The 14,162-nt window shown below is 48.0% G+C and overlaps 1 long non-coding RNA gene across 1 annotated transcript; it reads right to left on the reverse strand.

The window, feature by feature from the left end:
- Positions 1-2,327: 2,327 nt before the first annotated feature.
- On the reverse strand, positions 2,328-4,805 carry LOC138430991 (uncharacterized). Its single transcript, XR_011253481.1, has 2 exons — positions 4,001-4,805; positions 2,328-3,283 (listed from the first exon to the last, which is right to left on the reverse strand). It is a non-coding gene; the product is annotated as an uncharacterized lncRNA (long non-coding RNA).
- Between the last annotated feature and the right edge of the window lie 9,357 nt (positions 4,806-14,162).

The raw sequence follows: 14,162 nt of genomic DNA on the forward strand, positions 1-14,162 counted from the left end.
CGGGTTGCCTTCCCCTTTTGCCAATAAATTTCTGACAACTCTTGATGATACACACGCTGTCCTCTCCTTCATCTGGCAAGAGCAAGTCCACATTCCACTTGGATCAGTCACAAGCACACATACAAGTCAAGCAGTATAAAAACGTGGGGGAATTCCCTGGTGGTCCAGTGGTTAGGGGAGTGGGTAGTATCAGCTAAGTCCTTGTGGCTTAGGAGACAACAGATGGTGTTTAAAGTTGATAAGTGAAAATAAGAGGGGTAAGCATGTCATTCAGAGAAGCAGTGAAAGGCAGTGGCTTCCGGTTAGAAGTACTTTGGAAGAATTTCCTTTTCACAAAATACATGTATATTTGTGTAAAATGTATGCAGACTATAGAACATATATTTTGAAGATGCAAGACATGACTGTTGCCCAGTGGAAAAGCCAAAGTCATCTGAACACACAGGACCAGAGCCCCCCCTCAGAGCAGTGTCTACGAGATTTGCATCTGTGTTGTTTCCTGCACTGACATTTTGCTGAAGAATGGCCTGTTCCTAGGAGGTACGAGCTAAAGCATTTGGGGCTGGCTGAAATGTCACAAAGCTGGCAACTTCCTATGTAGTCACTCAAAGCAAATTTAATTTGCAAAGTGATTACAACTGGTGGATCCAGAGGGAGGGTGTACGGTATGCGCTGTACTAATCTTGCCTGTGTGTCCATCTGAAGCTTCTCAAGATGAAAGTTAGGTTGGGAGGGAGGATGAAAAACATCATCAGAACCAAGAGTTTTGACGTAAGAGAAGATTCATATAAAATTAAAAGGTTATATTAAAATCCTATAGCCTTAACTTTGAATTGGATGTATTAGTATAAAATCCTGACTTTCCCCCTCTTAACAAGTGTATATTTCTCAGCCCCACCCCTACAAATGCAGAGACAATGAAGTAGCAATGAGCACCCCTAGCACCCAGGCCATGGGTCATTACCTTTCCCACTAGAAGGAACCAGGATGTCTCACAGAAGCAGCAGCTTCCAAGCACGGAGCCTGAGATGGACAAGATGAGTCTGGGGTATCTCGTTGTGCTAGATAGTAGAGAAGCCACCAAAGGCTGGTGAGTGTCCAGGAAACACTGGCTCCAATCTGAGGGGGACTCCCTAGGCTAGGATGGAGCACTTTCCATCCCGGCAGAGAACTGTGACCACCGCTGATTAAATATATAAAATATATAAACATGTTAAATACACTAAAATATAATAGTAAATTATATTTTAAACACATCAAGTATAGAAAAATCCATGAGGTCATACTGATACTTAAAAAACAATATTATTTATACTTGGAGTTTGTTAAGGTGCAAACTTATCACTCTGGAAACTGGTATATAAGAGAAAAGATTAACCATTTATTCTGCCCCTCTTGTAGAAACTGTATTTTAGGGTAAACAACCATTCAGTACAGTTCAGTCGCTCAGTCGTGTCCGACTCTTTGCGACCCCATGAATCGCAGCATGCCAGGCCTCCCTGTCCATCACCAACTCCCAGAGTCCACCCAAACTCATGTCCATTGAGTCAGTGATGCCATCCAACCATCTCATCCTCTGTCGTCCCCTTCTCCTCCTGCCTGCAATCTTTCCCAACATCAGGGTCTTTTCAAATGAGTCAGCTCTTCACATCAGGTGGCCAAAATACTGTAGTTTCAGCTTCAACATCAATCTTTCCAATGAACACACAGGACCAATTTCCCTTAGGATGGCCTGGTTGGATCTCCTTGCAGTCCAAGGGACTCTCAAGAGTCTTCTCCTACACCACAGTTCAAAAGCATAAATTCTTCTGCACTCAGCCCTCTTTATAGTCCAACTCTCACATCCATACATAACCAATGGAAAAACCATAGCCTTGACTAGACGGACCTTTTTGACAAAGTAATGTCTCTGCTTTTGAATATGCTGTCTAGGTTGGTTATAACTTTCCTTCCAAGGAGTAAGCGTCTTTTAATTTCATGGCTGCAATCAAAAAAACAACCATTATATAAGTGAAATATTTATAGAAAATTTCATCTAATAAATGAAGAATGGATAATACACCACTTTGCACCCCTGAATGAAATCATAGAACTAAAACAATGTCAATGGATGGCTTTAAAACATCCACCGGAAAGCCTGGCAGGGAATTTGATGATATAAAATTAAGGCTGAGACCAACTGAACTCAATGATCAACCTTGTCCTCACTGTAAGCTTACAAGACTGTAAGTTCATGGGCCTCCTATTGTGATTCAGAGAAGCGCACACCACCACCCAAGAAATATTCTGGCCAAAAGCATGTCCACTGAAAAAAAAAGCACAACCTAAATGTTGAGAATTATGTTTATTCAGCCGGCATTTTTAGGGAGAGAGCCTCTCAGATAAAACTGGAAAAGGAAATGGTGAACCCAGCATATATGCCAGGATATATAGGAATTTTTGCAATAACAACACGTAGTGAGAACAAAAGGTTACTGGTAATAAAAGAAAAACAGATATCCCCAGTTAAGGAATCTAGCACTTTTCTAGGTATGGGAAGATGCAAGAGTCTGGGCTCACTGAAATCATTCGTCAGCTCTCTGGGGCCAGGATCCTGTGTTTTCTCATCCTGAGTTTCCTCAAGCTGCACCATCAGGGGTGGCTGCAGTCTGATGGCTACTAGATAGTGGGTATTTCTTGTTTCCTTCCTGAGTTCCTTCAGGGCTCACCAGCAGTTGAACCCGAAACTAATCAAGTTTCTACATCTAACTAACAATTTACAGGAAATGCAAAAGTTAGAGAAACAAGTAAAACAAACTGCTCAAGGAAGCAATAAGTCGAGGTCAGGACAGGAGATGCTGCACAGGAAAAATTTTTTTTTGAGAAGGGATTGCCATTATAGAGAGAAAAGAGGCAAAACAACCAATGGTGGGCCTTGATTGGATTCTGTATCAAAGAGACCGGTTGCAAGAAAACATTTTTGAGAGGGCCAGATAAGTTTGAATATGGACTAGGTCATATCAGGGGCTTCTTATTGACTTGATTAGGGTGCCAGCAATGAGGCAGTTATGCTGGAAGAGAAAGGGCCTCCTCAGCTAAAGAAGCTCACTGAAGGGCTGAGCAGTGAAATGACATGGTACCCTGGATTTGCTTCAAAACAGTCTAGCGAAAAGAAAAGAAAGGGAAAATGCTCTGCGGTGACTCAGTAGGAAGTAAATCCAGGAAAGAAGGGATCGTGTATTCACGCAGCTGACTCACTGTGCTGTACAGCAGAGACTAACACAACGTTGTAACGCCAGGCCAACTGAAAAATAAATGAATACATAAACAAAAATTAAAGAGTACACACTTCCCATTTCAGTCAAAAAAAGAAAGAAAAGGAAGAGAGAAATAAAGACATGAAAATACAGAGCTGAAAAATTTGCAAAATGTTGAGAAACACCAAAGCCAGGAAATAGGAATACTGGGATTCCTTATGTTTGTGCGCATTTGAAGCCCCTTCAGCCGCAGGGTCACCTCCGCCCCCAGCCCCGTCCCTCAGGCGCCGTCGTGTGAGGAGGACGCCGCGCGCCCCCAGGTCAGCAGGGGAGCAGGTCCGGGCGCGCCCGTCCCGGGAGCGGAGCGCAGGGCTGCAGGCGGGGCCTGCTCCCCGGAACCCGGTCGTCCCCGTGGGTTTGGGTGTGAGTCTCCGAGTCCTCTCCTGCTCTCTGCTCTTCCCAGTGAACAGCCCGGCTCCGCTGCACCAAGAAGAGGAGGGGGAGCTGAGCGCTGCCGGGAGGCGCGCGGTGTGTGGGCCCCGCGCCCGGGGCGTCCGTCCGGCTCCGCGCGCACCCCGCCCGGCACCCCGCCCGGCTCCCCGCCCGGCTCCCCGCCCGGCACCCCGCCCGGCTCCCCGCCCGGCTCCCCGCCCGGCCCCCCGCCCGGCCCCCCGCGTGGACAGCGCCCGCCTCTCGCACTTTTCAAAGGAGGACCGCGGCTCTCGAGCTCCGCCCGGCGCTCACGCCGCCGCGGCAGTGCGCACCTGCGTCTCGGCTCACAGGCCGTCTGCCCGGCTCTGTGCAGACTCGCGCGCAGGAGGAGTCCGGTCCCGCCTGACGCCCGGAGCCTGGAGCCGCCCGGGCCCTTCTCCGGCGCCGCCTCGTGGCGCGCACGGCAGGGCGGGCTCCAGGGCCGCCGGCTCCTTCCGGCGCAGGACCTTCTCAGTGGCTCAAAGCCAGCGCTCTGACTGTTCGAGTCTCCGTTTTCCAACTTGCCGAAACCTCTTGTAGGTCAGGACCTCGAGGAAACATTTCAGACGGCTGAGGGACATGATGGATTCCCGAGGTCAGGTCTGAAGGCCACAGACTTGTCTGGACCGCGGTCCCGCCGTCAGGGAGGTCTCCCCGGGTCTGTTCTGCTCCAGCCTCCGGGGGTGTGGTCGTGGGGCGCGTTTCTGTTGAACAAGAGGAGATCCGAGCCTCCCCTCGTGGTGGCCCCGCAGGGACCGGTCCCCTGGAACAAGGGCCGAGGGCTGGGGCTGCTCCGGGCGGGACCGCCTGCCTCTCTGCACAGAGCTGAGTGCAGAGATTAGACAGACCCCCAGAAACGCGGTATCCTGGGCGGGGGTGTGGGAAGCCCCTCTCCCGGGGCCCTTGGCAGCCCGTCACAAGGAGAAGGAGCGAGATGCTGTAGGAGAAGCAACAGGGCCTGAGGTTTGCAGCCTTAGACAATTGGAGGCCACGATTTTCTTAGAGCTGCGTCCCAGCATTGATGTTGGCAGGAAGCTGAGTCCCGCCCCGGCTGGAGGTGAGTCACTTTCCCTGGAGGAAACCCAGTGCCCCAAATATTCCTGCGCTCTGGGAAGAGCACAGACAGCCGCTCCTGTGACAGGTGACTAATACTTACTTTTATAAATTAAACTGCTGAATAAACTATGTCCTGTCCTTTCCCCCTACGGGAACAAATGCACATCCACACAACCCGGAGAGCCAGGTGGGACAGAGTCCTAGGACTCCTGAAAGTCCCTCTGGATGGGCCAGGACAGGAGTGCGGGGGTCTTGGCTGGCTCCCCCTCCCTTTCGTCATACCCTCCAGACCACACATCACTCCAAGGGTCTCCTATGCACCTCCACGGAGACAGTGTGCTTTCTTCTTGGTGATCAGTAACTCTGGAGTCACCAGGACCCAGAGAATGATCAACAGGGAAGAAGGGACACCGGTCTGGCCAGAGAGGAGACACCTCTCCCCCTCCCCACGCAAACACAGGCCCTGGGAAGGACACCCTCTTGCCTGCACAGCTGAGACAGGCAAACTCAACTGAATCTAAAGGTTGAGCCCTGAAAGCTCCCTGGGTTGAGCGGTGGCCCAGAAAGTAGACTAACCCTAATCCAGCTGGGTGGAAACAGATTCCCATGAGAGATGTCTCAGCCCTGCTACTAGTCAACAGAAAAATGTAAGTTCAGGGTGTGCACACGTGTGTGCATGTGCATGTGGGTATACAAGCACCCATATCTGTGTGCTCCAGGTGTGTGTGTGTGTGTGCACGCACATGTGTGCCCAGGTATATGTGTGAGTGTGGGTATACATGCACAGATCTGTGTGCAGGGTGTGTGTGTGAATATGTGTGCATGTGAGTGTGTGTGTGTGTGATTCCCCTTGAAATTCCAGGCTTCTTTCCCGTTGCTGAGTTGTGTGTCACCGGCTGCCTACACTGGCCCAGGGGACACTTGGCACTGACCTCTTCAGTCGGCCTGCAGGCTGGTTCTGTGTGAGGCCTTGATCACGGCCACCTGCAGACTCTTAAAACAAGAGGTTGACAGACATTTCTGTCCATTTTCTGGACCCTGCTGTCTGCAGTCTCTAGAGTAAGTTGAAAAACCTTTTAAACTGCATCTAGGGGCCTGCAGCAGCCCAGGTCTGTTATTTGAGTCTCTCTTTTTATCCTATAGAAGGACTTTACAAAGGATTTTCACCCCTCACCTCTTCTGGTTTAATTTCCAAACCACACTGTGCTATGAACCTAGTGTCCAGATGCTTTCACCCGACGTGGGAGGGGAGGCCTCAGAGCGCAGAGATCCAGGGCAGGCCCGGGGCCGACCTAGCCCACCTGCAGCCATGCCCCGCTGTGGTCCACGCATCAGTTGGCCAGAAACATGCTTTGCTGCTTAGAGGAGACTTACCTACAAATCTACATGCTCACTGAGAGACTTTCTAGCACATTCCAGAGAGCCAGAGGCATGAACACAGACCTGCCCAGACCTCTCCCTCCTGCACTGACCCTTCACCCTCACAGAGGTGAGCTGCTCTTCTCTGGACCCAGGGGCACCTGCTTCCTCGCAAGTGGGGTGAGGCCCCACAGACGTGCCCAAAGGGAGTGTCCTGGGCACTTTGCCTGATGCAGCAGTTTTGAGCTGCTCCTCTTAGTGGGGAAAGTGGCCCCATTCCTGCTGGGGTGGAGACTTCAGGGCAGAAACCCCAGGCGTGAGGATGACTGTCATTCCATACAGCAAGCCTGCGACCTTATATGGAACGTGAAATTGCAAAGAATGTAAAAAACATGCCCTTGCCTTCGGTGACCTTGCTCTGCCCTTGACAATATACTCCTCCTCTGTGAGCCTGGACTGAGATCACTTTCCACTTCACTTTAAAACTTGTGCTACCATAATTACCCACCCAAGAAACAGACCTTTCGTTCACACATGGTCAAAGGGGAAAAAATACAGTTTCTGGTATTCCTGGAGGCTGTTTAACAATGAATGTAATAGAGAGCTCACCTTCCTCCAGCTCTTTGGAGCTAATAGGTCTGTTTGGCTATTTGACTGTGGGAAAAGCTGACTGTCAGCTCGAAGACCATGATACACATGGGTCAGTCTCCTCTGTCACTGTTACCTGTGCGTCCTTGGGACACGAGTTCTCCTGGAAAGGAGAGGCCAGTAAGAACCAGGTCATTCTGGGTCAGAGAAATGGAAAATAAATCCTGAGGGGTTTGATGTGAAACTGCACCTTCCCCAGGCTGAATTTAGAGGTGCACGCTCTAGTTTCCATCTAAATAAAGTGGATCTCCCAGGAGGCACTAGTGGTAAAGAACCCGCCTGCCAATGCAGGTGACATAGGACACCCGGGTTTGATCCTTGGGTTCGGAATCCCCTGGAGGAGGGCACGGCAGCCCACTCCAGTGTTCTTGCCTAGAGAATCCCCATGGACAGAGGAGCCTGGCAGGCTACAGTCCATGGGGTCACAACGAGTCGGACATGACTGAAGCGACTTAGCACGTAGCATGAAGAAGTTTCCAACTGCTGCCAGAGGCTCGGTCCTGGAGGCAGGAAGTTTCCAGATGAAGGTGTAGGTGGGTTTGTTTTCTCCTGAGGCCGCCATCCTTAGCGTGTGGACACCACTCACCTGCTGCGTCCTTCTCGGCCTGCCCCTCCTCAGGCTCTGGGGTCTCCTGCTTTTCTTCCAAGGGCACCAGGGCCCCACCCTCAGGGGACGACTTTAACCTAATCAGTGTTTTATCTGCCTCTTCCCCATAGACAGCCCCATTCTGGTCTCTTCAATCTTTATTTATTTATTTTTAATTTTTGGCCACACCCTGCAGCATGTGAGATCTTAGTTCCCTGAGCAAGGATCAAACCTGCTGTCTCTGCACGGGAAAGCGAAGTCTTAACCACTAGATCCCCCGTCAGGGATGTCGCATTCTGGTCTCTTCAACGTGAGGGATTCAACATACAAATTTTGGGGAGGGGACACAATCCAGTTTATAAAGTTCATTCATTTTTGGTGTTTTTTTTGGTTTGTTTTTAAACCTGCTCTTATTTTTTATTGATTTTTTAAAAAGTAGAAGTACAATTGACTTACAGGATATTACTTTCAGGTGTACAACCTAGTACTTTGCTATTTGGCTGATGATAATGGATCATGTTGCTGTTCAGTTGCCCAGTCATGTCCGACTCTTTGTGACCTCATAGACTGCAGCACGCCAGGCCTCTCTGTCCCTCACCATCTCCCAAAGTTTGCTCAAGTTCAGGTCCATTGCATTGGTGATGCCATCCAGCCATCCCATCCTCTGATACCCTCTTTTCCTTCTGTCTTCAATCTTTCCCAGCATCAGGGACTTTTCCAATGAGTCAGCTGTTCGAATCAGATGACCAGAATACTGGAGTTGCAACTTCAGCGTCAGTCCTTCCGACGAGTATTCAGGGTGATTTCCCTTAAATTTGACTGGTTTGATTTCCTTGTTGTTCAAGGGACTCTCAGGAGTCCATAATGGATCATACTCCATATAGAAAAATTATAAAATATTGGCTATATTCCCTATGCTGTGCATTGCATCCCTGTTAGTTATGTTTCATATCTGTTTCATACCTTGATTATCTGTTAGTAGAATTGAGTGTTGATTCTGCCCCTGGAGGCTGGTTTGGAATATTTCAGGAAGTTCCTCGGGAGAAAAGTACCATGTGGTACAGCTGGAAGCACTTCCCCAAAGAGCGTGTCCCCTCACTGTTGCATATTAACAACCACAATGTACTATAATAGACAGTAATAGGAATAATGGGAATAATGAAGATTAACAATAATGAGGACCATGATGAATGTGTGGAGGGAGATTGCTTATTATATTAATGATGGTAATAAACCTATAGCAAAGGGGATGAAGGGACAGGCTTCCCTGAGTGCGTGACAAGGTCGTGATATAAGTCCTCGGGGCAGCAGAGGTCTAGATTTAACAGGGAAATATGTTCTGGGGCAAAGCCTAGGAGCAGGAAGAGAAAGGAATCCATGTCCACAGGAGGGCATGGGGCACTAACCCTATTGCCAGCCATGGAAGGAGGGGCTTCTGAGCACAGAGAGGCTTGGTCCGGGACCCCCGCAGGACACCACCAGCTCTCTGGAGTGAGGACAGCTGGCTGGCAGGGCGGCCGCCTCCTGGGACATGCAGTTCCCATTTCGTTTTCCCCACCCCGCTAATCGCGGCTGAATTCCGGCCACCTGCCCTGACTGGGCCTGCAAGGGTCTGAGTCGAGACTGCCTGCTCTGGCCACAGAGAATGGAGGGTGTTGTCCTCACAGCTTTCTGAGCTGCAGGGTGATGGGGCCCACACTCCCCAGGGGACTTTACCAGTCAGCGCACGCAGAGGGTGATGCATCAGCAAAGTGCCACCTGTCTAAAGGTGACACCCTCCCTCACGGGGCTGACCACAGGGATGGAGGTCCAGCCCTGGACATTTTGGTCTGACTAAGGACACACACGAAGGGCCATGTAGGTGCAGTGGTCGCTGCATGCTTGGCCAGAGCTTGCTGTCGGGCTGAGGTGAAGCCGGGCTTCCTGACTGCATGGATTTCGTCCTCCTCATCCTTTCCCAACATGTTTATCTTGAGAACACTCCTGAATAAATACTCAGCACATGAAACTTCATCTCCTCTGCCCTCTGGCATCTAAAACTATGACAAAAGTGATAAGATTCCAGGGAAAATTGGACTCACAACAGAAGGAACCAACTTCTGCTCAGCATGGAAATAACATGAAGACTGATGGCATCTCATGAGACTTGAATTTTGATCAGACATGAGCTTTGCTGGCAAGAATCATGTCTGTGAATTAATGGGGAAAAAACACAAGATTGTTTGAGGTGGGGAGAAATGCTAATAAGCTCTACCCTCAACCTGGATTAAAGAGGGTATGAGAGGGAAACCATTAGAAATAAAAGGAATCCAAATTGTTTGCTTATCTTTTTTTGTTTCATTTCAAATTTCAGGTTGGGTGATGCCATAACATATTTAAATGCCAAGAGGAGGGTTCAGAGAGAAGGAGCGGTTTAAAGTATATATCGTTGGTTTGCAACTCATACAACTCAATGTCAGAAAAACCAAACAAACCAAATAACAATTGAGCAGAGGTCTGAACAGACATTTTTGTAAAGAAGAAATACGCTTGGCCACAGGCACATGAAACGATGCTCAACAATGTTAATCAAAGAACTAGAAGTCCAATCCACAATGAGATTCCACCTCACACCTGTCCGGGTTATCATCAGAATTCTACGGCTAGCGGGTGCCGGCTAGAGAAGGGAACCCTCTACCCTGTTGGTGGGAGTGCTAATTGGTGTAGCCATTGTGGAGGACAGTATGGAGGTTCTTCAGAATACTAAGCAGAACTACTGTGTGATCCAAAACTCCTCTCCTGGGTAAAATCTGAGGAAAGGAAAACATGAATTCTAATAGATACAGGCGCCTCTCATGTTCACATTGTATTGTTTACAAGAGCCCAGATGTGGAAGCACCGCAGTGTCCACCTGTGGATGAACCGATAGTACCCTCCAGTCCAGCCTTGCTACCGCAAATGGCAAACTGCTTTCATGTCCATGGCTGAGTAATATTGCACTGCATACCATGCCAAGTGAAATAACTCAGAGAAAGATACTGTGTGTTATCATTTATGTGTGTGATCGGAAATAAAATAAAACAGAAACACACAGATATAGACTACAAAGTAGTGGTTACCACTGGGGAAGGGGAGCTGGGAGGGGCAAGTTAGGAGTAGGAAATTAAGAGGAACACACTGCCTTGTATAAAATAAATGAGCTGCCAGTATATATTACAAAACACAGGGACAATACTTTACACTAACTTTAGCGGGGCATAATCTATAAAATACTGCATCACCATACTACATCTGAAACGAATATCATACTTTACATCAACTATCTTTAAAAACTAGATGAAAATACAATACAGTGCATGTGTTTTAAATCATAACATACGTTCTGATGTGCCAGGAGAGAATAGGGAAAACACAGGTAGAGAAATGAATTCCCGAGTGATACGAAAGGCAGCTCCTTTCCTTTTATGTGGGAGGTGGCATAAATAATGAATAACCCTGCAAGAGTTCCTTAAATCTTGTGGTGGAAAGTGTCCACTCCCAAAATGATCTATTTCATTTAGGAGATGGTCTACACAAAATCTGATGAACCATAAGGGAACAGGATTAGCCCTTGGAGATTGAATGGTAATGGGGAAAGTTTAAAATATTCTTTTTTAAAAAAATTAAAATATAGTGTATTTACCTTAATATACTAGCTTCAGATGAAATTTCTTTAATGAACATGGGAGATGGAATTGAAATGCATGAAGTAATAGGATTCCCAGGCATTATATGAGGTATAAGCAAAATGTCCTCAGATACAATGAAATACTCACTATGTCCTCTGGTCTAATTTTTTCCACTTGGGAATCAGGAACTTTTAACTTAAAGAACCATTGCCACACCAGTAATATTTCTACTCCAACACAGAAATCAACTGGGCATGGCATGGAAGTAAAATAAATTACAATAGTTTACTATGTAGGAAAACTTTTTGTTGACTTCCCCACTAACCAAGAAATAGAGTATAAAATTGCCTTCCCGCTTTCTGTGCACAGTTAATAAAGTTGTAACATGTTCTTGAAGGCCCTGTGTGGCCAGTGCTCTAATGAGTCATGCTCTGCAGTCCAGCAGTAGGTCTTATATGGTCACCTCGTTGTTTATCTTTCAAGTGTTCATAGTCCTTCATCTTGCATTTTATTTTTAATTTCTCCCAGAGAATCCCGGCTTCATTTCCCCAGAATCCCAGTGTGTCTGATGTCGTGCTTGTTTTGAAGACATAGTATGGTTCCCAGTGCAGAAAACGCACTCAAGTGGATGAAGAAGGAAATGATGGCTCTTCTCACTGTCCCTGGACAATGCCATTACATCCTTGCCCTTCAACATGCCTAAGGGTTATACTTTCCTATCAGTTTGGAAAACCTAATCAAATTGAAGAGGGTTCCTGATCAGGTGAAGCATCGCTAGATTGGACTATAGGCTGTTATTCAGGTACAAAAGGAAGTCAAACAGGCAGAGGGATGCATTTGTTCAGAGAAGAAGAAGCTGGACTGCTTGGGACCTTGAAGAAAGAGAAATCGGCTGCTTGCTGTGGAGTCCTCAGAATCCACTTGGCTTCACCAGCTACTGCAATTTGGGATTTTGGTGAGTCCTCCAAACTGAGATAGGGGTGTGTTTCTTTCCCTTAAATGTTATAAGTGTTATCTGTCTCTAGACACTGGTGTCAAAGCAGCCTCTTATGGTCTCTGAATCATACCGTGTCAACATTTTCTTTGCCACTCTCATTTCCAAACTTTGACTGTTCACATCCCTTTTTTTCAGCTCCAACACTGTTGTCTTAAATCTGTTTAACTATTTCATCTGCCTAACTGAAGATCCTAGCCATGTGCTCTCCAATGCAGCCCCATGTGGCTGGAATATTTGAATTCATGCAACCGAATAGCCACATCCCACATCGTTGGTAGCGCCGCCCAGACTTCAAGTCCTTTGTCACGACGCACGTGTGGCACAGCAGTTTCTGTATCACGCAGCGCTGGGATCGAGCATGCCCTTCGTCTCGGAAAGTTCTACTGGCTGTTGGTCTCCATCTGATGTTTTTACTAATTTCTTCCTAAATACTTCATTTTCTGCCTCTCTGAATTACTCTCCTTTTATGGGTTTCATCAAGCGATTTTCTTCATTTCTTATGTGACTTGAGATAGATGTTTATGTTGAAATAATTATTTCAAGATGGAATGTCTCTTGAAATGTCTCCACTGGTGTGACTGCCCTTTTGCATATGACTGGAGTTTCCTTCGATATCATAGGAACTTACTTGTTCCTCTTATCAGTAGAAGGAAAATTCTAAGAGTGAAAAAGAACATGTCACTTCACTCTGAAATTGTCTTTAAGTCAAAATGAAAGGCAAATCTTGATTGGTTTTCCCAGACAGCCCCTCATGATCCATGGGGTTGCAGAGCTGGACACGACTAAAGTGACTTAGCAAGCAGGCATGGACAGTCCATCCCAGGGATAATCCAATCAGTGATTCCGTCACTTTCTTGAGTGGATTCTGGGGTTTGTGCTTTGTCCTAGACACTTGACTCCTCTCCACAGTTAGCAGAGGCATGGATCCAGGAATTCATTTCTGGTGGGAAGTGATCCCGAGGCTTCCCCTTTGATCGTGACGGGAGGACTGGAGAGCAGCAGCCTGAGAGCGAGTGTCTTCAGAGAGATTTCTGTTTCCAGACAGAGAGGGCGTGGTGAAGGGATCGACTGCGGATGTGTGGAGAGGTTCCTCCCAAACTGGGTGATAAAGGTGAAGAGAGATGACAGGGAGCTTCTTCTGATTATTCACGTTAGAGGTCGTATTACAGGTAAACCAGGGAGACCTTTGTTTCCCCAGAGGAATCTGATCACAGGACACTGACTGAGCAAAATCAAATGCAGCTGCTCCTTCCTCTATGCAACTCGGTCATATTAAAGCTTCTGGAATCTCTGGGTGTCATTTGTAAATTGGTAAATAAAGCAATTTCTTCCTAAACCTCAGTTTTTCCATATTTTTGAACATCCTTGATCTAGAGAACTGCAGCAGTCTATGACAGGAACCCCGTGACTCCTGGATGCCGGCTACATTCTGGTCCAGAGGATGTTAAGGATGAGGCTGGCCTGATAGGTGCTATGGTCCCTCCAAATGGAATAAGTCCTCAGTCTAACTCCACCCTAAAAGAGGTCCTAGGGTAATTGATATCCACATCCACGGGGGACAGAACTAACCTCAGGGCTGAGGGAGAGCTGGAAGGCAGTGTGTTTCCAGAGGACTGCCAGGGCTGTTGGAGAAGCACTGTGGGCGCATAAGGCAGGGGATGATCTGGGGGCCTCCAGAGCGCTTACCTACAGCAGTAACCACCATCCACTCTGGCGAGAGTCAGGGTCCCCGAGGGCTGGAATGAGGGAGGACACTGAGCGATTCTGGGTGCCATGGGCTGATGAACAAAGTCAGTGCTTAGCACGTCCTTATTTGCAGACTCTGACTTTCTGTGTTAGCAACTGCAGCTCTAGCTCTTCACACGGGATCTGGGAGAGAAGAAGCTGCATAGTATTCCCTGCACGCACCACCAGTTCCCAAGTGCTGGGCTGAGGCTACACCCAGGTGAAGGTTGGGGGCTTGAATTCAGGTGGGTCTGGCAGCACAGGACTGGGATCTCGTGGCTTCTCCATCCTCAGGTTGGCCTGCCTAGTGCCTGAGAAAGGCTCCTGGTGACTGAGCTGTTGAGCATGGAGCCCCTGGTGAGGAGGGGTGCTTCCTCCTGACGCTGCACCCAGTCCCCATCCTTCCTCAGCTCAGCTGCCCACTCTGGACAGCGGGA

This window comes from Ovis canadensis, chromosome 26 (assembly GCF_042477335.2).
Source record: "Ovis canadensis isolate MfBH-ARS-UI-01 breed Bighorn chromosome 26, ARS-UI_OviCan_v2, whole genome shotgun sequence".
Lineage (NCBI taxonomy): Eukaryota > Metazoa > Chordata > Mammalia > Artiodactyla > Bovidae > Ovis > Ovis canadensis.